The 27,710-nt window shown below is 42.5% G+C and overlaps 1 protein-coding gene and 1 long non-coding RNA gene across 2 annotated transcripts in view; one reads left to right on the top strand and one right to left on the bottom strand.

The window, feature by feature from the left end:
• The window catches only part of CNKSR3 (CNKSR family member 3), a 233,399-nt gene that overhangs the window by 185,976 nt on the left and 19,713 nt on the right, over nt 1–27,710 (bottom strand). The window lies entirely within an intron of this gene.
• On the top strand, nt 10,305–27,459 carry LOC115465818. The gene is made up of 3 exons (XR_003941464.1): nt 10,305–10,395; nt 17,496–17,507; nt 27,449–27,459. It is a non-coding gene; the product is annotated as an uncharacterized LOC115465818 (long non-coding RNA).

Raw genomic sequence — 27,710 nt, 5'->3', positions numbered from 1 at the left:
TACCTGGTAGCAGCAATATTTAGACCAGTACCCATATAAAGTTAGGAGAGTCTTTTTGCTGTCCTAATCTTATCTGGATAATTTCCCGGTTAGTGGGTTGAATGCCGCCGCTAACCGGGTAACTCATGGCTCCATCCTACTCCTGGATCGCTCCAGCACAAATGGTTCCATGATTGTTTGCCCCTAATATTCAGAGGCAGTATCCAGTTAAATGCCAGTGAATATCTGGGTTAGCCCCGGTGACTGTGATTTAACCAGGCAAGAGCCTCCCCTGCCCAGTTAAATCATTTTAAACACCTTCCCATTATTTTTAAACAAGGGTTAGTGTAAAAGCAGTGAACTCCTAAGGTTAGCATAGAGATGACACCGATGAGGATCTCTCTAGTGATGTGCTATCAACATGGAGATGGCCACTAACCACAAGTGACAACCTTTACAGTGGTGCTAGGTTGCCATGGAGACAACTGTTGATATCTGTGAAGCTTTATTAATAACCTATAGGCAAGGGAATTAACATCCCATCAGCACGCCATTAACAGGGTTTTCCATGGGAACGGATACCAAATCACTGCTGGATTTCATAGAATTGCGGGACAATATAACAGAAAACATTTATGTGCTGTGTGATGTTATGACCTTGTTAAAAAACAAAACACAGTTACGATGTCAGGGTGCCTATAATTTAAAAAGGCACAATGTATCTCAGAAAAAGGCAGTAAAATACAGGGAACTCAACTCACAATTATTTTCCAGTTAGCACACATATTAATATAATATCATCAAAAAAAAATTTTTAACCACAAGTCCATGACTAACAAAAAACTATTTCTTATATTTTCAAGTTGAGCCATGCAATACCTAAAGTATGCAACTTCCATGTTCAAAACCACAGCTTAGTCAGATCTGTTTTGTGGTAAAGTTAATTGAGCACTATGTCAAGATTCAATTTAGCAAGTAAAAACATAAGAACTGCCATACCGGTTCAAACCGAGGTCCATCCAGCCCAGTATCCTGTTTCCAACAGTGGCCAATCAAGACAAGTATCTGGCAAAATCCTACAAAGTAGCAAGCTTCCAGGCTAGTTACCCTCAGGGATAAGCAGTGGTTTTCCTCAGGTCTTCCTTAATAACAGTTTATGTCCAAACCTTTTACACATGTCTGCGCTAACCGCATTTACCACACCCTGTGCCAAAAAATTCTAGAGCTTAACTATGCACCGAGTAAAAAAAATATTTTCTCCTATTTGTTTTAAATGTGCTACTATGTAATTTCATGGTATGTCCCCTAGTCTTTGTACTTTCTGAAAGAATACACAATCGATTTGCGTTCACCCATTCCATTCAGGATTTTAAAGAGCTCTTGTCATATCTCCCCTTAGCCATCTCTTCTGCAAGCTGAAAAGCCCTAACCTCTTAAGCCTTTCCTCATATAAGAGCTGTTCTAACCCCTTAATAATTTTGGTCACTCTTCTCTGTACCTTTTCTAATTCCACTATATGTGTTTTGAGATGTTGTGACCAGAATTGCACACACGGGGCTCCTTTTACAAAGTTGCGCTGGCGATTCTGGCACAGCAAATGAGACAAGTCCCATTCAATTCCTATGGGCTTCGTCGCATTTGTCGCACCGGAATCACTAGCGTGGCTTTGTAAAGTGAGCATAAAATCAAGGTGCGGTCTACCATGGAACAATACAGGCACACCTCTATACGAAATTTCAGCCAGAGAATGGTTAACCAATCCGCTCACAAAGAACTCCTCTCATATAAAGAAAGGCTAAAGAGGTTAGGGCTCTTCAGCTTGGAAAAGAGAAGGATGAGGGGGGATGATTGAAGTCAATAAAATTTCAAGTGGTGTAGAACGAGTAGAAGTGAATCAATTTTTTACTTGTTTCAAAAGTACAAAGACTAGGGGAAGGAAGTTACATAGAAATACTCTTAAAATTATTTTCTACTGCGGGAAACTGCGTGCACCCAACTTCGGAACTACTTCCAGGCTCCCTGTGCTATCCGGGTGATAGGGCCGTTTAGGCATGCAGTTACCCTACCATGCCCTTGTCAAAGGGCCCCTAAATATTTATTGGAATTTTCTTAACATCTGATAAACACAATTATACATGAACAATGACCAAGTAAAACAGTGAAATGTGCAAGTACAGTATAATGCACCAATTCAGTGCTCAAATTATAAAAAGAAAAAAATGGAGGAATTACCATATGTAATTGCAAAGGTTAAATCACAGTAAATACATGTCAAAATCAACCAATACAGGTCTAAATGCAAACTGGAATTGCAGTGACATGAATTGAAGAGTATTAGACATCCAAATTGCCGGTAAAATGGAGACCAACTGTCTTTAAAAGATCGAGCCTGAGCTTTCTGCGAGGTGATATTCGAATTTGGCAACCCCGCTTACATAGTTGCCATAGAGGTGTTCTTCTAGTGCAACAAAACCACTTTGATTACTAATGCCATTAGAATGTCATAAAGGAGGTTTGAAATTGTCAGGGAACTCAGCCGGAAGTGCCACTGAATGGAGAACAACAAGAGAGTAAGATACAGACGGAGGAGTTGGTAATATCCCTGACATTGGATCAAAACTGTGACACATACAGACGGAGGAGTTGGTAATATCCCAAAACTGTGACACATGCTGACATTCATGAAGCTTGTGACGAAATGTACCAAGTTGTAGCTTGAAATTCCAACACAAAGATGTATTTGTTTGACATGCCTTCTGGCTTTTAACTGGGGTCCAAACAGCCTTATGCACAACAGAGAGACTGCAGCATAGAAGCAGAATGAAGGGGGTCTACTGACTCACTGTCAAAAATGCTCACACTCAACAGCCAACTTTCAGCTCCCATCACAACTGTATCAGTGTCAAGGGTATACAACAGGGGCAGGCTGACCATTGCTAGTGCCCAAGGGCCCACACTAGTAGGGGATCCACTTTCCCCTAGCCTCTATAGTTTAATCACTTTTAATAGGTGGTTAGGGGCTCATGACCCTTACAGCCCAGGGGCTCAGATCTCTATCAGTCCTTCCCTGGTATACAGTAAACATATTTTCTTTCCCTGTGACTGCACACCTCTCAACTCCCAGAGTGAGCTCTCTCCGTTCTCTATTATCCATGTGGATGAGTGGGTTTGAGGGACTGGGCAGCGTATGTGTATGGGAATGGGTGCATGTGGGGAAGTTTGTGTGAGCTTGCTTTTTAATTCTGGAGGGGGTATATGTGGAGGATGGGGCTGTGTTCTAGAGTAACTGTGAGAGAGAGAGAGTGAGTGTGTGTGTGTGTGTACGCGCATGCTTCTATGTAAGGGAGGAGGGATAAGGGTACATGTGTTCTAATTCAGTGGGTTTCAACCCAGTCCTCACGGACCACCTGGCCAGCAGAATATCCACAATGAATATGTATGACATAGACTTGCATACCAAGAAGGCAGTGCATGCAAATCTTTCTCATGCATATTCATTGTGTATATCCTGAAAACCCAAGTAGCCAGGTGGTCCCTGAGAGACTGGGTTGAAAACCACTGGTCTAACTGCTGCCTCCTGTCGGTTTTCAGCTGCCTGTGTGGAAACTTGCACATGAAACTTTTATGATGCCTGTATAATTTCCCACATCTAGAAATCTTATGCATGGCACTGTCTGTTCCTGCACAGATAAGAAATTACACAGGCAGATAAATCAGCAGGTACATGACTAGAGTGCTTACAATAAAGAGCATCTAAAAAGACCTAAGGACACAGTTGTTTTCTGCAATTATTTTACTTTCCACTTAACATCCATTATCAAAGTGACCAGCTGCTATAAATTTCCTAGTTTCTGTCATTATTTTAACCTCATCCTGCTCTACTCCTGTAATCACAGTGGCACATATGGCCTCTTACACATTTTCAGCTGGATAAAAGGTCAGTTCCCAGCTCTAGGGTGACATGGAACAACTGTCACTAATAGGGCATCTCTTAACTGGCAATGAGGGGGGGAGGGGAGGTAGGAGGCCTATTTATCCTTGTATCACTTGTATGCTTGCTGCAGATCGCATACTGCCACAGTTAACTGTCCAGAAAGTTACTAGAATGAAAAACAAGCCCCTGCCTCACCTCCCCAGGAAGATAAAGATCTCTTTATGATATCAGTGTTCACCCTGGACTTTCCATGATAGCTGGAGTAACATTTATCCTACCTGGAAGGCTTCAAAAATATTCAACCACATCCCTTTCACTTAAAAGCCAAAACATTAACAGCCTCCTTTGAGATAGAAAGTAGAACTTGGAATTGGTACGTCCAGATCAGAATGTGTACAATGCCACGTGCATTTGGGTGCCGACAGAGCCCTTTCTAAAATTCATGTAGGAGGGAATATGTGCCGATATGTGAAGCAGAAGTGGCCAGTTTACGAAAATACACATTGAAAAAGTGAACGGAGAGAACGTAGCAACCTAGAACTGCTTGTCCTGGGATTGGTAGCATGGAATGTTGCTACTAACTGGGTTTCTGTCAGGTACTTATGACCTGGATTGGCCACTATTGGAAGCAGGATACTGGGCTAGATGGACCATTGGTCTGACCCAGTATGGCCTGACCCAGTATGGCTATTCTTATGTTCCTCTATAGAGATGTAAGGGCTAAAAATTACATGTATAAGTTGGTATTTCTTTCAACATGCACATGTGTTGTCTTTATCTGCCATCATTTACTGTGTCAAGTGCCCTGTACAGTCCATCCAGTCTGCCCAACAAGATAAACTCATAGCATAAAGGTATGATGTGATACTATATATGCATACTTAACCTTTGATTTGTCTTTGCAATTTTCAGTGCACAAACCATATAAGTTTGACCGACACTGGCCTTGTTCTCCAGCTACAAAGCAGATTACAATTCACCATACATACAATTACAAAATATCTATTAAACCCACTTAGCCACTAAAAAAATGCCATTAAAATAACCTAAAAACATAACAAAATATACAGACATAAAAATTGATGAGTTAAACTTGTAACAGTTTACCACCTGCTAATTTTACCCAGCATCTGAACCCTGTTCCTACACATGGCCTTTATGACTGGGCCAAAGCACTTGAAAATCTGTTATATTGTTGACTTCTACCACATTCGCTGGTAGGCCATTCCGGGGATAGCTGTCTTGCTCTTTGGCCTTTACCAGTTTCATATATAATACAATACCCTCCACTGCTTTACTGCCACATTTTGTAATAATTAAAACATTTACTAATACAAGAGAAGCTGTTGTCCAAACATTTGGCACTTGTTAAGACTGTAACCATGGCCTCTCCAATGCCGGTTACGCCAGACTTTTTGAAAGCCTGAAACTGCTTCTCTTTGATAATAGTAGCACTTTCCCCTTTTACCCTCTAAATATTAATATGACTGAGCAAACACTCAAGCTCCCTCCGTCATTTTTCTGTTACCCACCACCTGCCCTTACCACTGTGCTCCGCATCTATCCCAGTTATTTCCAGGCACGAGTTTTGTTGTAAGAAAGTGGCACATTTATTGTTGGTTACAGACTGTGGCAGCATGAATCCGGGTCCCTGATAAAGATACCCTCGAAACTCTGCGGTGTTGGACACTAACAGGGGCATAATCGAAAGAGAAGGATACCCATCTTCCGACACAAATCGGGAGATGGGCGTCCTTCTCGAAGGGTTGCCCAAATCGGCATAATCGAAAGCCAATTTTGGGCGTCCACAACTGCTTTCCGTCGCGGGGACGACCAAAGTTCACGGGGGCGTGTCGGCACCGTACTGAAGGCGGGACGAGGGCGTGCTTAAGAGATGGGCGTCCTCGGCCAATAATGGAAAAAAGAAGGGCGTCCCTGACGAGCATTTGGCCGAGTTTACTTGGTCCAATTTTTTTCACGACCAAGCCTCGAAAAGGTGCCCGAACTGACCAGATGACCACCGGAGGGAATCAAGGATGCCCTCTCTCCTTACTCCCCCAGTGGTCACCAACCCAAAAAAAAAAAACATTTTTAAAACATTTTTTTCCAGCTTCTATGCCAGCCTCAAATGCCATACCCAGCTCCATGACAGCAGTATGCAGGTCCCTGGAGCAGTTTTTAGTGGGTAATGCAGTGCACTTCAGGTAGGCAGACCCAGGACCATCCCCCCCTACCTGTTACACTTGTGGTCGTAAATGTGAGCCCTTCAAAACCCACACAAAACCCACTGTACCCACATGTAGGTGCCCCCCTTCACCCCTTAGGGCTTGGTAGTGTTGTACAGGTGTGGGGAAGTGGGGTTTTTTTTTTTTTTGGGGGGGGGGTTGGGGGCTCAGCACATAAGGTAAGGGAGCTATGCACTTGGGAGCAATTTGTGAAGTCCACTGCAGTGCCCCCTAGGGTGCCCGGTTAGTGTCCTGGCATGTCAGGGGGCCAGTGCACTACGAATGCTGGCAACTCCCACGACCAAATGGCTTGGATTTGGTCATTTTTGAGATGGGTGTCCTCGGTTTCCATTATCAACGAAAACCGAGGTCGCCCATCTCCAAGGTCGACCATCTCAACATTTAGGTCGACCATCTCTTAGGTCGACCTAAATGTTGAGATTTGGGTGTCCCCGACCGTATTATCGAAATGAAAGATGGACGCCCATCTTGTTTCGATAATACGGGATGCCCCACCCCTTCGCGGGGCATCCCGTTCAAAAATGCCCCACTTTGTGGATCCTGCCAGAAAACGTTTGTTGATGCTTTTAAGACACTGGGAACAACAGCGTAAACACGTCATGGTTGCCGGGTGCAGAGTATTCATCCGACAGACCTGACATAAGTGCGTTTATATGAAGTATTCTACTTACAAGCTACTGAATTTAATAGCTCACAAGTACATAAGTATTGCCACACTGGGACAGACCAAAGGTCTATCAAGCCCAGCATCCTGTTTCCAACAGTGGCCAATCCAGGTCACAAATACCTGGCAAGATTCCAAAGAAGTTCAATACATTTTATGCTGCTTATCCCAGAAATAAGCAGTGGATTTTCCCCCAAGTCATTTTAATAATGGTCTATGGACGTTTCCTTTAGGAAGCTGTCCAAACCTTTTTTAAACCCTGCTAAGCTAACTGCCTTTACCACATTCTCTGGCAATGAATTCCAGAGTTTAATTACATGTTGAGTGAAGAAAACTTTTCTCCGATTAGTTTTAAATGTACTACTTTGTAGCTTCATCGCATGCCCCCTTGTCCTAGTATTTCTGGAAAGAGTAAACAACCGATTCACATCTACCCGTTCCACTCAACTCATTATTTTATAGACCTCTATCATATTTCCCCCTCAGCTGTCTTGTCTCCAAGCTGAAGATATGTAGCCACTATATGGTATAGATATGTGTGCCTTTTATAGATGAGAGGACATAGAAAATACTATAAATGTCACAACAGCTACGTATGTCATAAATAAGAGAGATATTTTCATTGTCTACATTACTTTTTTGAGGTATGTACTGTTCACAGTGTATCACATGGGTATGAGTATAAGTATACACACCAAAGGAACTGGAGCACAGGGTATGCTCTAATATATATATATATATATATATATATATATATATATATATATATATATATATATAAAGAAAAATTAAACATCAAACAATAAGAAGATTTTCAAAGACTGAGAAACTTATCCACCCTCTAAGAATAGCCTTTGACCTATAAAGGTGGCATTCTGCTTGGGTGAGTTATTACTCTTGAGAATTTCTCCTGATGTTTTCCTGGATATATTTGGTATCTTATATTTTAGATCCCCAGAAGACATATACTGTTTCCAGTTAATTGGGTATAGAGAAACCCCTTTAGGTCCTCTTGGTATTTTGCATTTAGCACCCTGGTTTGCAATTGTTATTTACTGCATCTATCCCAAGCACATTTAGGGGTTCTTTCACCAAAGTTGGGGTAAAAAGGGCCCTGAACTAGCAGCGCGGGCCATTCTTGCTGTGTGCTGCGGTCCTTTTTACCGCAGTGGGTAAAATGGCCAAAAAACAGCATGGCCATGCGGGAAGAGAGGACTTAACGCCAGTCACTGAGGTGGCATTAAGGGCTCCCGCCCTAACCGGCAATAACCAGATAGCAAGCTGCGCTGCCCGATTACTGTTGGGTTAGCACTGCAAAGGAAAATAGCTAGTTCTTTTCCCTAGTGCGGCAAATGGCACGCACCGGGGTTGGAGTTACCGCCGTTGTCTGCGTTGGGCCTGCACTAGTTCCAGATTAGCGTGAGCTTACTGCCACCTGTAAAAGGGCCCCTTAAATTAGCTGCCACTACCTCTAGCACCTGCTCAGAAAAGTGTTTTCTTCTGAGTTTCTGTGTTACATCAGTGCGTACCTGGGCACATTCATACATAACTGGGCCTTAACTCTGTAGAGGTGGGGGAGGAGGAATGGATTTCAGTATTACTTAAAATTAGCATGCTTATTTCCTGCTGCCATTTGAAAAACAAGGAACAAGTAATAAAGTAAAGTACTTTTAAGCAGAGTACAAAAAAAAAAGTAAAATTCACCCCCCCCCCCCCCCCCCATGTGTCTTCAATTTGGTAAGCGTCTAGTTTAAAGCAGGGGTGGAGGGGAAAGTTTGAAAGTCAGCATACAAAAAAACAGATGGTCAGTACAATAAATCAGTAGCCCTACATACATAAAGAACACGTACTGTAATAAAACAAAAACCTTATGCTTCTCTTTCATCCTCTGATTTCTCCTGGCTTATTTATTTATAGAAAAAAACATCTGTTTTAATATTTATAGTCTGTATTACCCATAAAATCTAGGTGGATTACAATAAAAGCATACATAACATAAATGCATTAAAACAAAAACAGAACGTAACAACACTTATATCCTTATTACAGCAGAAAATAGCTAACTGCAGTTATATTAGACAAATTAAATAAATGCTTGCTGAAATATATATCTTTAGGCAGGGCCACGGGGTGGGGGGGGGGGGGCAAGGGGGCAAGATTCTAACGGGCTCGGCCTAAAAGAGGGGCCTGGTGCCTCTCTCCTGCTCCTGAAGGGACCCGGGTGATCACATCGCAACAGGAACGAGAGAGAGAAAACTACGGCACTGGGCCCCCCGTAGAGACTAGGGAGGAGCAGACACAGGGCTTCAGGGCCCCTGGTTTGGCTGTCGGGGGTCCCCAAGCCCCGCCAGCAGAAGCCTTCCTCCAGTGCTGTTTTCCGCTGCTTTGCCTGCCCTGTGGCTGCCTTTCCCCTCACGTCACACATGGGTGACATGAGGGGAAAAGCAACCGCAGGACAGGCAATGAGGTGAACAGCACAGGAGAAAGGCTTCTGCAGGCGGGGCTTAGGGACCCCTGCCAGCCAAGGTAGGTGGAGTTTTGGCAGGGGGGAGCAGGGAGGTGGGGCAAAATGTGCCCTCTCCCACTTTGGCTCTTGCCCCCCCCCCCCCCCCCCAAAAAAAAATTTTGTAGTCTGGCTATGCGGCAGGTCCTGGCGGCTCAATCTCTTGATGGCCCTGTCTTTAGAGACTTTCTAAAAGTAAGGAAAAAGTCATTTGTCTTAAATCTAATGGAAGCTTTTTCAAAAATCAGGAGACAATAAAAAAACCAAACTTACTCTATCCTATACTGGATAAATTTGATGAAAAGAACGGACATCTAATGGGTATTTTTACCCTGTGATTGCAAGGTTCTACCGTAGTTTACTAGCTGCAATCCATAGTTGTCTCCTTTTCATGGTTTCTTTGCTGGATTGTCTTCTTCGTTTTTGTCTTTGCTCTTTACCTATTTTATACTTTTCACTGGTAACTTCCGTACTCTGTTTATGCCCTGAAGACAAGTTCCTGTACTGTGCCACAACCTCCTCCACTTTCTTCTAGCTACTCCTCGTCACCGCTCTTACTTTGTTTTATGAAAAGATCTTTATACCTTCCTTTATTTATGTTATCCACACTGTGCAATGCAGGGCTTGATTTTATAACTGGACACTTACACGAGAAGTCCAAAAAAGGCGCCTATGTGCCCTTATAAAATATTCTCCCAGATCCAGCCCTAACAACACATAATTACTAATGCACAAATGTACACTGGCTCTGAACGTGTACACACATACGGCTAGACTCTATATATGGTGCTGAAAAATGCCCACATAAATGGTAGTCTAGAAGCCATGCCTAAAGTTTGGCGCAGTTTATAGAATACACGCTTAAGCGGAGAGTCATGTGATAAATTTAGGCACGGCCATTTGTGCCAATGAAAACGCGGTGCAAATGCCCTCACCTAAATTCACACGTGGAGCACCATTATGCTATAATTCCGCGTGGAACTCAAAGCCATGCCCCCGTTCTGCTCTGAAACGCCCATGACCCTCCCATTTCCACGCTCCCTTTTTTGGGCCGTGCCTAACTTTACACGTGTTGGGCATTAATTGGTTTGCTAGTCTATTAAATTTGCGTGCAGAATTTTTGGCGACCTTTATAGAATCCAGGGGATATTTTATATAAAACTAGTGGAACCATGCCAGTTTCCTCAACAATGAAATGGGCCCTAAGGCTGTCATGTTTTGTTTTGTTTTTTTCTCTCTCACCTGTCCTCCCCTCCATGTCCAGCAATTCTTCCCTCCCCTCCATGTCCAGCGATTCTCCTCTTCCCTGCCCTCCCATCCATGTCCCGTGATTCTCTCCTTTACTGTCCTTCCGTCCCATCCATCAATTCTCCTCTACCCTCCCCTCCCTCCCTCCCCTCAATGTTCCGCGTTTCTCTCCTCCCCTCGATTTGTACCTGAATGTTCTCTGGCTGGCTGGCGCTGGCTTCCGTTCCGTTCATAACATCCCTCCTGACGTCAGCTCGCCTCCAGCGTTCCCTTCCCTCTCACTGTTCCGCCCGCTGACGTCATTACATCAATACGAGGGCTGGACAGTGAGGGGGAAGGGAACGCTGGAGGCTGGCTGATGTCAGGAGATGTTACAAACCCAGGCAGCCAGACATGGAACGCTGGAGGTGCAAATTATTATATAGGATATGTGCACATATGGAGCACCTGTGTACGGGTTACATAAAAGGAGAGGCACAATTTCCATGTGTGCACTTTTACTTCCCAATTCTATAAATGGCACCCAAAGTTAGGCGTGCAGCCGGACACGAAGTTATAGGTTAGAGCCAGTTATGCAAGGAACATAATTGACACTAAGCTGGCAATACATACTAATAATTAGCATTAAGCACTAACTGGTGCTAATTTGCCGTTGCACATAAAATAGACGTATGTTCCTATTCTGTAAACAGCACCTAACTTCTCTCCTACACAAATGGAAAGAGGGCATTAACGTGGAGCGGCATGGGCGTGTTGGGGCGTTTCGACTATTCTTGTGGAACAGTTGCACTTATGCGCCCAACCGCTGCATTTAGATGCCAGTATTTATGTATAAGTGGTTGCGCCTAAAGTTTGGCTCATAACTGCAGACTTATGCTAGTATTCGATAACAGATTTGCCCCGGGATTCTATGTATTGTGCTGAGATTTCAGTGAGAAAATTGGAAGTGTATTCCACAACAATGCACATAAGTTAACTGGCTAACAAGCTAATCAATGCTGATAATTGGATGTTAACCAATTACCAGCACTAATTAGCATTAATTAGAATTTACACACACTACTTGCTAAGCATATTCTGTAACACAGTGCGTGTAAATTCTAAGTCACACAGTTGAAAAGGGGGCGCAGCCATGGGTGGGTCATGGGCATATCTAAAATCTATGTGCACCGTTATAGAATACACCCGCTCTGCGCCCAATTCGGGAGACAGGCTTTACACCAGGTTTTACTTGGCGTAATTGGCCACGAGTTAAATTTACTCACGTGGACCAGCACACGGCATATTCTATAAACTGCAAGGAAATTTAGGCTTACGCTATAAAGTACGCCTAAATTAAAGTGCACTTTATAGAATGCATGTATGAAAATTTCATTTTGGCACCGAATTTTTAGGCATGATATATAGAATCGAGTCCTTGGTGCACAGCTCTGTCATTATACAGTAATGGCTTAGTGCCCAGTTTTTTGGCACCAAACTTTTAAGCAACTAATATTGAATTTACCCCTTCACGCGCATATGTGGTTACATAATCTTATGAAAACCCTTTTCTGCATGAAAAACAAGCTCTTCGCACAGAAGGAGCTTTATAAAATGTTACCCCGTGAAGTAAATGTGGACTATAAATTAAATGAAAATGCTTTACTTCAGAGACACTGTTCACCGACGTGCTGCATCTCCGCTCTCTATATTTATTTATCATCACACTTGTACCCCACATTTTCCCAACTGCGTCAGGCTCAATGTGGCTTACATCGCACCGCAAAGGCAAATGCCAATACAGTAAATTCAACTAATACAAGATATGACCTACATTAGAAATAGTGAAGAGGATTGGTGAGGAACAAAAGTAACATTTCTCTCTCTCTCACCATGTCCCCCATCTTCCCCTTCCCCAAATAGCCACCCACTTTTTTTGCTTATTTTATTTCTTTCAACATTTATTTGGTTCCTTACATACAAGATACTGTTAGGTCTACAGGTAGCCCAGACAGTACTAGATGAAAAATGAGGAATAAAGAAAGCAAGGCTGCACAGGGAGGGGCGGGGGTTGAAAGAAAGTATTTTGGAGAGAAAGCCTAAGCACTACAACAGGCTTCCAATTAATCAAGAGATGTTTTCCTTTACAGAGTTTTCAACTTGACAGCGAAACTTCAGTGCACTGGATAAACGGTGGAAGGCTTAAACTGAACTAATTACATGGCAGCAGCTGACTGTTTCCCAATGAATATTTCTAAGAAGTGGTAAATTCGAGAGGGTTTGCCTGAAAGTTTGCAATCTAGTTGAATCTCACGGTTTGCCATTCAGTGCCCATGACCTTTGAAAATGGGTACACAGCCCCTCTGAAATGTTTCAGCTGGTGAGGGGTGGAAGCTGGGGAGGGGACAAGACTGTGGGAAAACTGTTAAGTCTACAACAACTCAGCCAATTCCACTCCAACATCTGTCTGCCAATCTGTAAATACACAATTACCCAGGGTTGCTTCCATCTTTCACTATTCTTTATGTCTCTTTCATGCATGGAATTTTTGGGCTTAGTAAACTGTGGCATGATCATCTCAAACAGCATATTTCTCATGTATAGGAGGGGCGGTTCCAGCAGCTCTGTGCAAGTCCCTGGCTGGTTTGTTGCCAATTAAGTCTCAGTTAATGGGTCACCAGCAGCTCTGTCTCTTGAACTCCTGTAATTGGTGTGCTGATGTTCTTTCCCACAGTGGAAAGAGCTGCTAACTGTGCCAAAACTGCCTCAGGACTCTAAAGAAGGAAGAAAAAAAAATAAGGAGCAGGGGTCCTGTCATTGCATGGCCGAATTCTGGCTTGGCTATAGGCCTCTGTAGCCTGACAGACATGCAAGTGCTTCGCCAGATGGCTGCAAGAATTGTAACCATCTCCACAGACTTGGTGCCTTCTTACCTGTTCATATGGACGCACAATAAGTCTGGAAACATTTACCAAAACAAAAGGCTGAACCAGCCAGAACCATAGTGAAGAAATGCAACAGTGGAATCGAGTAAATGGTTTAAATGCACCAGGAAAAAAGGGGAGTGAAAAAGTACCGGCATTAATTTATGAGAAAATGCAGCTGTCATAGTTAATCTGTTTCCTAAGTAGCAGTAGGTTTGAATTGGTGCTGTCCAATTCAGTCAAAACGTTTTCGATTCGATTTGCTCATATGAATTGATTTTTCGATTTGATTTGATTCAGTTCTTTAAGGGTACACGGAAATGAGTAGATTAGGTGTGTTATATTTATGTGAAGTCAATAGTTTTATTAGCAAATTCTCACTTTACAGTTTGTCAGCAGCAACTAAACAAGGAGTAACTGAATGTCATTATTTTGGTACATCAGATTCAAAAGGCAAAGGCACTTAATATTTCTGCCTTTTCTTAGTCCTCCTCTTAACAAGTTTCAATTATGCTTACCTGATAATTGCCTTTCCTGATTTTGGAATATTTTGTAACCATACCATTTTTATAATCCATTTTTCTTCATTGGTTTGTAGGATGCAAGCTTTTATTTTATCCCCTTTCCTTGAGTTCTGCCTTGAGTCAACCCTTATGCCCTCTTACCAGCAGAGGGAGAAAAAGCAAAACTGTTCACCTCCTACCCATAAAGGGGGATGCTGCAAGAAAAATAAGCCTTTTATGTCAGCTGGCTAGCTTTTTCCCTTCTCCCCATTCTCTGTTTAGTTTAAATATTAACATTTTAGAGAAGCAGCCATATCACAGCAAGCCCAGACAGAATTAAAGTGGCAGATGCAAAGTCAGACGTGCTTAGCCACTCATAGCTGGTCCAAAGGGTACTGGGCAAACTAGGACAACCTTCTCTTTAGGGTAGCACAGACTTAAGTTACTGTTACACACCTACCAGAGGGCATTTCAGACTGACCCCGTGCCTCACAGCAAAACAACATACCCATAAGCACCCTTCCTCCTCCAACTTCAGGGGCTAAGCCACCTATACTGACTCCATACCTGAGGAAAGCAATGTGCTTTTATGTATCCTTTGTTCTCCAGCTTCAGGAGCTGAGCCACCAATGCAATTCAAAAGATTGCTCGGGCTTGTGCCAGCGATTGCAGTACAGGCAGCAAGCACAAGCAGCCAGCTAACTGCTCCCCCAGGCCCCACAGCCTTCCCTCCGGCATATTCCCGCCTCTGCGGAAACAGGAAGTTGTATCACTGGGAAGGCTGCGTGGCTGGTGCGTGCAATGTTGCTGGTTGCTCGTGCTCGCTGCCAGCAAAGAACAGCAGTTCTAAAAAGGTACGCGGGGAAATCGAACTATCCAATTTTTTCAAAAAACAAATCAATACGGATCAGCAAATCGATTCAAATCACGAATTGGACAGCACTAGTTTGAATATGAACAGTGATTACAAAAAAAAAAACAAAACAACAAAAAAAGCACATCCAAAAATGCAATGAAATATTATGCTTTAGAAAAGAAGTGAGAGGGGAGGAAAGAGAGGCATTTAAATACTTAAAACAGTCCAAATGCATAGGAGGTGGGCCTCTTTCAACTGAAAGGAAGCTCTGGAACAAGAGGGCTCAGGAGGAGACTGAAAGAGGGTAGATTCAGGAGTACTCCAACGAAATCTTTCTTCATGGAAAGGATGATGGATGTGCAGAACAGCCTCCCAGTAGACATGGAGGCATATTTTCAAAGCACTTAGCCTTCCAAAGTTCCATAGGTTTCTATGGAACTTTGGAAGGCTAAGTGCTTTGAAAATATGCCTCATGGTGGAGTTAAGGGTGGTACCGGAATTTAAGAAAGCATGGGACAAGTACAGAGGATCTGTGAGGAAGAGATTATACAGCATAGACGCTAGTGTGGATGAGCAGACAACAGAGGCTGTATGGTCTTTATCTACCATCATTTTCTATATTTCTATCATTCTTTCTCCTGTTGTCCCTCTACCAAAAGAAAATAATTCTTTAACGAGGATTTGGCTGAATTAAAATGTGATGTCTTCACTGGGTTATTGGAAGCAAAAATAAAACAATTTACATCATCAGGTAGAAATTTGGCACATGTAGGTAATCTTTTAGCTTTCTACCCTAAAACTGTAGTCTCCTGTTTAAGCAGACTGGTCTTTTCTTTGTCTGGGCATCAAATCTCATCTCTCCCTCATCAGTCTTCTTTGTGTCAGGAACCTGTAAGGAATCTTCAAGGAAATAAAACCTCACAAACCAACCTTCTGTTTCCTTAAGCTCAGAGAGTCACTAGAGCTAGGTGGGACCAAAACTCCAAGACCAAAATTCCAAAACCTGTACTCAGTACTTTCACTCTCAGAGCTCTCTTCTGATAGTCCAGTCACTCTAACCTTTAGAAATGAACTTCTTCCACGTACCATGGACTTTTCTTCAACCTGACATGACCCGATCCCAGAACCTCATTTCAAGGAGTCTGACAGCTCCAACTGTGAGATCCAACCCCCCCTGGATGGGGAAGAAGGGAAGTTATTCCACTCTGTTCCTTTGACCCAAATGAAATTAGACCAGGAACACCTGTTGGTTCTGTGCTACTGCAAATGTGGCACAGGGCGCTATACTCTTACAGTGACAACATCAAGTCACCATATCTCCTCCCATGGTACTCCAAGCAAGGGAAGCCATCTAGATACATACTCCCACATACCTCCTATGTTCACAAGGGATGAATGATATGTCAGAAAACAACAAAATCCATTTGCCATCAAAGGCCAGTAGTAAGTTACAAAAAAAAAAAAAAGCTATTTAGTGTCCTGGGCCACGCAATCTATAGTGAGGCCTAGTCAGCCTTACAAGAAGGAGGGAAACTGAATGGGGGAGGTGGGAAAAGAGTGGCTGGCAAGTGCAGGAAGAGGAGAGAAAAGTGAGGTAGAGAATGGGATGGGATCCCAAGAGGAAAGAGAAACAGAAAAAGAACAAGCTGGAAAACTTTACACATGCACATTATTCATTTAGCCCCTAAACCAAACTCAGAACTCTCCAACACCGTCAGTACAAATACAGTTTGGCAAATTTCAGGAACACTGATTCAGTGCTTCTCCAGATGGATAGACAGACAGACTGAGCATCGACCTAGGCACTCTCGCACTGGAGAAACACATCTAAGAAATGGGAGACTGCAATCTCCGTTCCCCTCTTTTACCACACCCATTCTTACCCTTTCCCATCCAAACAAGTCCAATTAGCCCAAATTATGGGCAGTCTCTCTGAAAAACATTCATCATCGCTAACGCATAGAAGCCTGTGGTTCTGCATTACTTGGGTAAAATCAAGAATTATGACCACTGAAATTAAATATTTAAACACAGGTGACCCAGTCCTGATGAGATGGAGTCTTTTAGTAGATATTTTTTTCTTATTTAGTTTTGTTTATTTTTATACACAGATTATGCCTTTTCATTGACAGCCACCTCTGAAATCTACAGCAATCCATGTCTGCAGCATCAGCTCAACATTTTTTTTTATTTTGGGAATTCACACATTCAAAAATCAAGACCTGCTATAGCACTTTCAGTCCATTAAAGGCAGAATAAGATGACAGCGTGCAACACTGCATTTTTCTGAACAAGATCTAGGCATGTTTATACTTCGAGCATAGTCGGGCCAAACAAAGCCTGCAAGTTGGTTTGTTTAAACAGTTTTAAATAGAGTAGCCTAGTCCACTTCAATACAAAGAAAAAAGGGAGGGCAATTTTCAAAGGGGTCTTTAAGTCAATTTTTACCATACAGAAAACTCCTTTGAAATCTGCAATATAGAGAAAACAATCAGGGCCAGGGCCAGGACCAGTTTTTGAGGAGTGGTCTACTAGTTCGAGAACCAGGGAAGCCAGGGTTCAAATCCCTCTGCAACTCCTTGTGATCTTGGGCAAGTCACTTTGAGGCCAATGCTCAAAAGTTCCTGATAAAAACCATGTCCGTTTAGATCCAAGATAGAAGTTGCCAATTGTGAAATCACAAGCGATGCTCAAAGGAAATCGCACGCAAATGAGATTCACGTAAATTTATTAAGCAGCTGGGTAGGGAAAGCACCTACATGCACAAAAAGTCTCTCGGTAATTGTCCATGTTATGCACATGCCCAGGAATCCCACTGCTGTACTGTCTCCTTTCCCCTGCAGTACTTGCTGGCTCCACTATCTCGCTGTCTCCTTTCCCCTATAATGCTTCAATTCTGGCTCCATCTTCCTCCTGCAGTTTACTTGCTTTCCCTCAAGCTGCCGAACCCCCCCTCCCTTCCAAAGATTTTCACTTGGGAATCTCCTCCTTGCTGAAAGCCCGCCCCCAGCTGACATCATAGGGCTTTCCCCAGCCGATTGGCTATCTGCTTGTTTCTCCATCCCCGCAGCTGACATCACAGGGCGTTCCTCCAGCTGACTGGCTGTCTGCCTGTTTCTCCGCCCTCTCAGCTGACATCATAAGGGCTTTCCCAAGCCGACTGGCTGTCTTCCCCTTTGATATCAGCTGGGAGGGGCAGAGAAATAAGCAGACAGCCAATAAACTGGGGGGAAACCCCTACGATGTCAGCTGGGGGGGGGGGCCTTTCAGCAAGGAGGAGATTCCCAAGCAAAATCATTGGGGGCAACCTGAGGGAAGGCAAGTAAGCTGCAGGAGGAAGGCGAAACCAGCATCAGAGCAATTTGCCATTGAAAACAATTTCCTCCTTGCTGAAAGCCCCCCCCTACGCTTGTTTTTCCACCCCTCTAAAGCTGTTCTCTGCTCTCAGACAAGTTTTGCTATTGAAAAATGGGAGCAGAGTGCTTTTTCCAGATGTCACCCTCACATAACAACAGCGCCAGACCTCATAGAAACTTTTGTACGTTAAAAGGTAGGCGTTCCTTTCTGTGCTTTGCTCGGAAATGGCTGTGCGTCGCTCGGAATGCTCATTTTAATACTAATCAGCTCATTGTAATACATTTGCATAGGATTATCGCTGCCTGCTACCGTAAATGGTAAGGTGGACGCAGAATCTCTTTGTGCATTACTCTCTAAATAACATGCATGCAAAACTGGATAAAACCAGTCAAAATCAGATGTTCCTAGCATGGTAAGCTTTGGGCATCGGCCCCTTAATCCTCCCTGGCCTTACATCTAAACTTGCAGAAAAGTATTCAGAGCTAGCACAGGGCAAGCATGGCTTTAGCACACAATGCTGTGGGCACACAGATGCGGACAAGGGTTTTTTGCAGAAGCTAACCCTGTACAAAGCCGTGTTAGACACCAGCGTACAACATACTAAAAGAAATGGTAATGAGGCTATGAGCTACTCTTCTCCAATGACGTGAAGTATGCAGAAGACAAAGACTGATCACAATACCAGGGCTTTAATACCAAGTCTGAGGAGGTGTAGAAGGGTTAGCTTGTTCTTCTACAGTAGTGTCTATATCGTTTTTTGTGGCCTCCTTGAAGAGATGGAGGGTGTGCTGGAAGAGTTAGTTCTGTGCTCAGGGCACGCATGTGCTGAAATGCTATTCAAGGTAGCAAAAGAGAGTGTCCAAAAGTACACAAACAAAAGAGAAAACAAAAAGAAGCACAAAAGGGCCTTCAGGACTGGAACAATCAAGAATCTTTTAATAAACAGACCCGACATGGGCCATGTTTCGGCGCACATGCGCCTGCTTCAGGGGTCAAATGTGGTCAAGCGTTTCAGAAAAGGTCACGAATATAAGTTGTCTTCAAATAAAAATGCTGAAATGCAATCAGCAGCACATAGAGCTTAGTTCTGAAACACCATATCTAGGGTCACTGTAGTCAAAAGCAGATACCGTGTTTCAGACAACTTACATTTGTGACCTTTTCTGAGACACTTGATCACATTTGACCCCTGACGCAGGCGCATACGAGTCAAAACACGACCCATGCCAGGTCTATTTATTAAAGATTCTTGATTATTCCAGTCCTGAAGGCCCTTTTGTGCTTCTTTTTGTTTTAGAAATGCTATTCAATGCATAAAATCAGCACTGCAAATATCTTAATGCACACAATAGCATTCCAGCACATGCACAAGTGTGTGCGAATACATCTTTTCTGTTCAGACATGTGCACAGCACTAGTAACCCTTAGAGCAGAAATATGAGTGCATGTGTCTGGTGTGCTCTCCCCAGTTAGCACGCAAATTTTGTAGAGATCTTATTTGTATACAATTTGTTTAGTCAATTAGTGCGCGAAATATTTGGCATTACACTCGTGCACAGCGCATGCCTTTAATGCAAGCTTACTGCATCAGCCCCTTAGTCTATGAGCCCCCTGGAGACTGGGAAATACCTATTGCAGTGGTATTCAATAACTTTTAAGTCAGGGCCACTTTGGATGCAAATGAGCTGAAGGAAAGCCTCCAATGTTTTCCCCAAGCGTGGGAACGACACTGCAGAACCAGCATGGGTCAATGATACCTTCCACCCCACCAGCCCACCCTTCAAACTTGTCATTAGGGGTATCCTCAAGGAGGTGAGCATTTCCAAATGCACTCTCTTTGTCTACTGAGATATGTCTTGTCCTTCATGCATGTGGCTCTTCCCTGTTTCTGTTGTGAACTTGGTTACAGAGGCAGACAGTAGCAGAATAAAATATAACAGAAAGATGATGGGGGCAACCCAGAGGTCTCCAGGGGCTACCACTGGCCCCTGTGCCTTGCACTGAAGAACACTGACCTACTGTGCCTGAATGTAACTCATCTTGAGCTGAAAAGGCGCGAGCTAAATGAAGGTGAAAGGCAATACCAACCTGGCAAAGGACGCACGAGGAATTTATGTTTAAACCTGGAAAATGTACCTCCTGGCAGAGACTATACATCTGCAAACTGTGCAAGCATTTTTGCACCCACGGTCCCAGCAGGTGTATCCCCCACCGATTTGCAAGCCATGCAAAGGAATGGAAAATACCCTTCAAAATAGCCAGAAAAAAAGTAACAGATGATACCTTTGTACCAGATTAATTTAAAACACTTATGTTTAGTCATCGAGAGGCTGGCAGACTAGAGACAGCCAAATTATGATTGGGTAGCCTCTTCCGCCTGAAAAAAATAAATCAGCTATGGACTTTGCATGTCACGAGTGCAAAATTGTAGCACTCCCCACCCCCACCCCATCCTGTGTGGAAGGGGAGAGGGGCTATACTAAACCAATCCCAACCTAAATTGGGTCAGGTTTTCTGACCAGGAATACCAGGGATCAGATACCCTCAAGAGGGCAGGGGAAATAGATATAAAAAAAAGGCACCCTAGGGAAGGGAAGTGAGAGCTACTCTGTTAAGGAGTATCAATAGAAATCAAACAAAATAAAACTTGGAAAAGAAAATAAGATGATACTTTTTTTATTGGACATAACTTAATACATTTTTTGATTAGCTTTCGAAGGTTGCCCTTCTTCCTCAGATCGGAAATATTCAATCATTCTGACTTCAAAGGTCTTACGTTCTTGTATGGTTTTAAAGTTACCTTTCAGGATTCTCACTGTGAAGTCACTGGTACAGTGTCCTGGTCCTGTAAAATGTTGACCAACAGGCGTGGGAACCCTACTGGCACCAGTATTGTTCATATGATATCTATGTAAATTGAATCTTGTCTTAAGCATCTGGCCTGTTTCTCCAAGATAGCATCCTTCGTTACATTTTTTACACTGAATGATATATACCACATTTTACAGGACCAGGACACTGTACCAGTGACTTCACAGTGAGAATCCTGAAAGGTAACTTTAAAACCATACAAGAACGTAAGACCTTTGAAGTCAGAATGATTGAATATTTTAACACCCAACAGAAAGGACTTAACAAGGATCTGGGGTTCCTAGCCCATTATAAACCATAAAGCTGTATGTCTCTGTTGATCACCCTTCCCTCACCTATCCACACCCATCCTGTTAGAATATCAATGATATGCTTTGATGTCCCCATGCATACCTCCTACCTACCCCCATCCTCCCACCCTGTCATACTGTCATAATAATGCTTGAATGTTTTCACTTATATACACTGTCAGCTAGCACATTTGCTTATTTCCGATCTGAGGAAGAAGGGCAACCTTCGAAAGCTAATCAAGAAATGTATTAAGTTATGTCCAATAAAAAAGGTATCATCTTATTTTCTTTTCCATGTTTTATTTTGTTTGATTTCTATTGATAACCTTAAGAGTGGACTAACATGGCTACCACACTCCTCTGTTAAGGAGAAAAGACATGATTAGGACTAGGGGGACAGAGGAGAGGTAAAGTATTTAGTACAATGCAAAGGCTTGGTGGGGGGGGGGGGGCAGGGCAAGGATTTAGCAAATAAGTCATAAGAAAGGAGTAACAGGAAGTGCACAGAACAGCATCATTCTCAAAAACTAGTCAAACATAGGCCAATAAACATGTGCTGCCTACAACTTATTTGTTGACATTATATCACCCTGATAATCCCGTTGCATAAGCAAAAATAAGGGTCAACAAACAAGCTGAGAAAAACTGAGCTTCAACAAATTCAGTACAGAAACACAATATCCGCACAGAGAGCATTTCAGAGGAAGAGGGCAGCTTGTTAGTAATTCTTGCTATTCTGTCATTCACAGGGACTATGTCCTATTATCTTCAAGCACACAGTGGAGACCAGAGGGAAATAAAGGATTTCAGGGCCTAAGAAGTAGTGTGGGACAGGCCTCTCAACAAAAGGCTCCTGCAGGAATGTGACTGGTTTGGAGTGGATGGAATACCTCTTCGTTTACAAGGCCTCAGCAACTGTGACACTACATCCCCCGCCCCCACAGAAACCCAACAAGTGAGAGTTATGCTCCTGCTGCTGTGAGCATATAGCTACCTAAAGGGATCTGTACTGGGACGGGTACTATTTAACATATTTATAAATGATCTGGAAATTGGAACAACGAGTGAGGTGATTAAATTTGCAGATGACTCAAAACTATTCAAAGTTGTCAAAACATTGCAAGACCTTAAGAAACTGGAAGACTGGACATCCAAATGGCAGATAAAATTTAATGTGGATAAATGCAAAGTGATGCATACTGGGAAGAAAAATCCGAATCATAGTTACTGCCACCTTAGGCACTTAAGAAAAAGATCAGAGGACACCCAATGAAATTACATGGAAATACTTTTCAAACAAATAGGAGGAATTTTTTTTTTCACTCAATGAATATTGCCGGAGGATATGGTAACAGCAGTTAGTGCATCTGGGTTTAAAAAAGGTTTGGATAAGTTCTTGGCGGAAAAGTCTATACTCTGTTATTGAGATGGACATGAGGAGAAGTCACTGCTTGCCCTGGGATCGGTAGCATGGGATGTTGCTTCTATTTGGGTTTTTGCCAGTTACTTGTGACTTGGACTGACCACTGTTGGAAGCAGGATACTGGGCTAGATGGACCACTGGTCTGACCTAGTATGGCTATTCTTATGTTCTTACATCAAATTTCAGGGGTAGGGGTCTGCTAACTTGATGCAGATTAAAAAAACAAATACAGAACCAAGACTGGAAGGGTATCCTCCACTGAGGGGGAGATGAACAGAACTCCAGTGCTGTTCCCTACAGCGCTGAAATATTTTTATTTATTTATGGCTTGATATACCGCCTAAACTGACATGCAGATCAGTTTACAAATTAAAAAATTAAAAGCAAGAAAAAGAACTACAATGCCCAACAGGAGAGCAAACCATTCGTTCAAGAGCACAGCAAAATATAACTAACAGCTAAGACTGCATACTCTTTCTCAAGGCGCCAGTGTCCAAATCGATTTGCCTTAGTCACTAGAGTATGCTTGCTTGAATAACCATGTCTTCAAAAGGACACTGAATTTTTTAATATGGAGTTCACCACGTAATGACAAGGATATCGAATTCCACAAATGTGCAGCGACATGTGCTTTCCATTTGAGCCACTAGGGGCCCTGGAAGGACCATACGATGGTCATTAATTGAGTGCCGAACGTGAGGCAACAAGTACAGGATAGTTAGTGAGGGAATATATATATATAGGCTTACCCTGGCGGAATGCTTTAAAATCCAATAGCAATGTATTGTAATGAACACGGTAAGGGACTGGCAGCCAGTGATTGTCACCTACGGAAATTCTATCATGTTTCACCTGCTTTACAAGACTAAGAAGGCGTATGGCTGTATTCTGTAATGTTTGCAATCGTTTAAGTAGTGAATTAGAAATACCCAAATAAATGTTACAGTAATCCAAAACGAGTCATGAATAGAGGGAGAATGAAGGAATGAAAATAATCATGATCAAAGAAAGATCGAATAGATCTCAGCTGTTGTAGTAGAAAGAACTGTAATTTACAGAGTGCAGAAACCTGAGGCTCAAAAGAGAGGTTAGAATCAAGAAGTACTCCTAAATATCGAAAATTAGATACTGGCACAATCAAAGTATCAAATAGTAAGAGAGGACCAGGCAGGATGGAAAGATGACCAGCTAACCAGTAGGCCACCATCTTGGCAGGGTTCAGCACAAGGCGGTGGTTCGTGAACCACTGGGCAATTGCACATAAGCAGCGTTGAACAGGGAGCTCTTGATTGAGAGGGTGAACCTTAAAGAGCAGCAGAATATCATCAGCATATATATGAAAAAAAATACAGAACTCTTGAATAATAGTGCTAAAGGACTTAAGTAAATATTAAACAAAAGAGGGGAAAGAACAGATCCCTGCGGAAGTCCACATTTTAAAGATTTAGCGGAAGAAACAGAGTGATTAGATGTAACAAAAATAGAAAGTTCAGTGAGAAATGAGTGAAACCAATTTAACACTGTACCAGATGTCCCCAAAGATTCTAACTCCAGAAGAAGCAGTAAATGATCTACCAAATCAAACGCTGCAGAGAGATCTAAAGAAACCACTAAAGTAGTGACTATCTAGATTTGATCTCACCTCACTAAAGCACAGATGCTAGAATGGTTTCAATACTGCAGGCAGCCGTGAAACCTGATTGCCTAGGATGTAAAACTAGTTTTTGTTCAACAAAGTGATTAAGCTGCTGGAATACCACTTCTCAACTCTACCTTTGATACGAAGCATAAGTTGGAAATGGGTCTGTAGTTAGTGGGTAAGGATGGATCAAGAGTGAGCTTTTTCAAAATCGGTTTGACAGCTGCTACTTTCCACTCTGCAGGAACTTGACCATACATTAGACTAGAATTAACCAAGGATAACAAAGAGGGGGATAACTGCAAATTAGACAATTCCATCCAAGCTGATGGAAGTGGATCTAAGGAGCAGAAAGTAATTCTTAAAGACATCAAGGCCTTACTTAGAGAAGTTAATGTCTGGGGATGAAACAAATCCCAGTTTGCAGAAAGAACGGCTGGTGATAAGGTAGATAAGGCAGATGAATTGGTAGAATCTGTCCCATCTGTACATGAAAGTGGAACCGACAGAGATATGGAAGAAGAACTTCACAGCTTCTGTACTTCTCCGTGAAAAAGTCTGCTAATTAAATGGAAGAAGGAAGCACCGCTGCATTTAAGCCTGAAGAAGCAGCACTACGAGTAAGAGAACCAAAAACAGAATGGAGTTCCCTTGCCGGGTTGGTAGACTTAATAATCCTAGCTGAGAAGTAAGATTGTTTCGCCTTCCAAAGATGATAATTAAATTGTTGATGCCTAATATGGCAAAGATGAAGATCACAAGATAATCCTGATTTTCTCAAGCATCGTTCAGTCTGTCGAAACTCACATTTAAAAAGCCTAAGACCACAGTGATACCAAGACTGCTTGCAAGATTTAGCCTTAGTTACAGTTACCAAGGGGGTAAATTCATCATAGACTGCAGACAGAGAGAGACCTGATGGGAAAATGGTAACATAGTAACATAGTAGATGACGGCAGAGAAAGACCTGTAGGGTCCATCTAGTCTGCACAACAAGATAAACTCATATGTGCTACATGGTAGTGTAGAAAACGCTGATGGAGAACGTGAATCCAGAGAAGGAAGAGTGGAAACATGTTTTGGGAACACATGTTTGGACAAACACTGGGTACAGGAGATAAACATTCTGGGATAGAGGTTCGTATGATAAAGTTGACCATAAAGTGATCAGACCATGAAGGTGGTCAACTGGAAAAGGAAATAAGGTCAAGCATACAAAAGTTAGAAGTCATAACTAGATCATGACATTCTTTCATTCTCTCTGTTTTCATGACTCGTTTTGGATTACTATAACATTATTTATTGGGTATTTCTAATTCACTACTTAAACAAGTAGGGAAAGAGACCCATTGACGCAAACCCACATCTGTCAGAAAAGAAAGAAAAAGACATGAATGATGGTTTTTCAAAATCATCCACATGAAAATTAAAGTTACCAACAATCATTAGATTGGTATATCGAGTTTCCAGATCAGCAACCGCTTGACAACAATGGTCCTAGTGAGAAGCAGATAAAGATGGTGGACAATAAAATAAGGACAGAAACAGAGGAGTATAAGCTTCAGTTCTAACAGTCAGGACTTACGAGTACGGCAAAACATCTGGAAGTTTTGTAATTCGCAGAGAGGTATCACAGATTAATGCTAGGCCGTCCCCTCTTCTTGATGCCCAAAAAACAGATAGAACATCGTACCCAGGTGGAAGACATTGAAATAAAAAAAGATTCCTCACCATATTTCAACCATGTTTCTGTAAGACAAAGGAGGTGACAGCAAGTAAAGATCAAGAAGTCTCTAATGAGTGATGTTCTTACAACAAGAAACAAAGAGAGACTGATGCTATGCACACTTAGTGTTGCGCATTGATCAGTAAAGGGGTTGGAAGATTCCTGGCACATGCCCACAAGAGTTGTGCAGTAGGCACAACTCTCATACACATATCCAGTGAATGGGGGGGGGGGGGGTGCACTTAAAAGTCGTGGGCTCAGCCTTATATTAAACAACACTCCCCCTTCCAAACATTAGGAATAGGACTTTTTGCTCTCCAGAACTAGAGAATTGGCGGCCTCCTCTACCAGAACCATTGAAATGCTAAACTGATGCCTAATCTTTAGGTAGATGCAAAAAAAAAAGCAGCCAGAACTCTCGCCTTCCCTCCAGACATCACTGGAGGTACCTCTGACAGGTGCAGCAGTGCAGTCTTCTGCTTTTCTCTGTCCTCGCTTTCACACTCCAGCAGAAATCCTGGGCAGAAAGGGCTGTAAAAGTCAGCCGGACCTAACAACTAAAACCTACCGATAGCTCCGGTGCTATCAGCAGATTTTAGGTGTTAGGGCAGGGGTTTTCCTCAGGAGTCTATGAAACAAAGCATTTGAAAACATACAAGAAAATCAATAAAAAACATATCTTTGAAAGGAAAACATGTAAGAGTTAAAAACATATATAAAGAATCAATACATATGTAAAGAAAGTAAACATATAAAATAATTCAACTAATTCAACTAATCCAACTATTTATGAGTCCATGGATGAATGCCAAAATAATTGCACATATATATTTGCATGTTCACTAATTCTACTGTATACAAATCTCACTCATGCATATTTATCAGGGATATCCTGAAAACCTGGATTGTTGGGTGTCCCTTGAGAACTCAATTTGGCCAAGTCTGCTATAAAGAATGCTTACAAATCTATATTTTTCTCCTCTCACTGCACTGTTTAATGCAGAGACATGCTTAACTGACCTTTTCTTGCTTCTCAAATTGGCCTCTGTTCCACAATCAAATTGTGTATAGGAAGCAGCACCAAGAATAAGGTATGACTACAAACATGGGGCAAGTGGAAACACAACCAGAAAATGCACCAAATTCAAGGGCAGAATATTTTACTGCATTGGATATGAAGGTGAATCCACTCCTAAAGCGAACTCCTCACTCTGAATTGTAGTTTTTTAAAAAGACCTTGCACAGGCCTCTCAGGAAAATACAGATCACATGAGATCTTTTACTTTGATACTGTCTAAATTAATAGAAATCTCATTACAAAAAGAGAAGAAGTTATGAGGGGGAGGGGACAGACAGCAAGACATTATTACCCTGAGCTGCTTTCCTCAGATCAGCATTATTCAGTTTTTTCTTACCCAATGAGCCATGTCAAATTCACAAGTCCTAACCTGCACGTTAATGGTTTGCACTATACGCACTTTTCAGTGAGGGAGAATTTTCAACACAGACACATTTATAGTTACTACAATTTGCCATCTAACACATTTAATGGAGGGTGGGGGTGGAGT

This window comes from Microcaecilia unicolor, chromosome 3, assembly GCF_901765095.1.
Source record: "Microcaecilia unicolor chromosome 3, aMicUni1.1, whole genome shotgun sequence".
NCBI lineage: Eukaryota > Metazoa > Chordata > Amphibia > Gymnophiona > Siphonopidae > Microcaecilia > Microcaecilia unicolor.
Note: the sequence above shows the minus strand (reverse complement) of the source record. Positions and strands in the feature narration are given on the sequence as shown.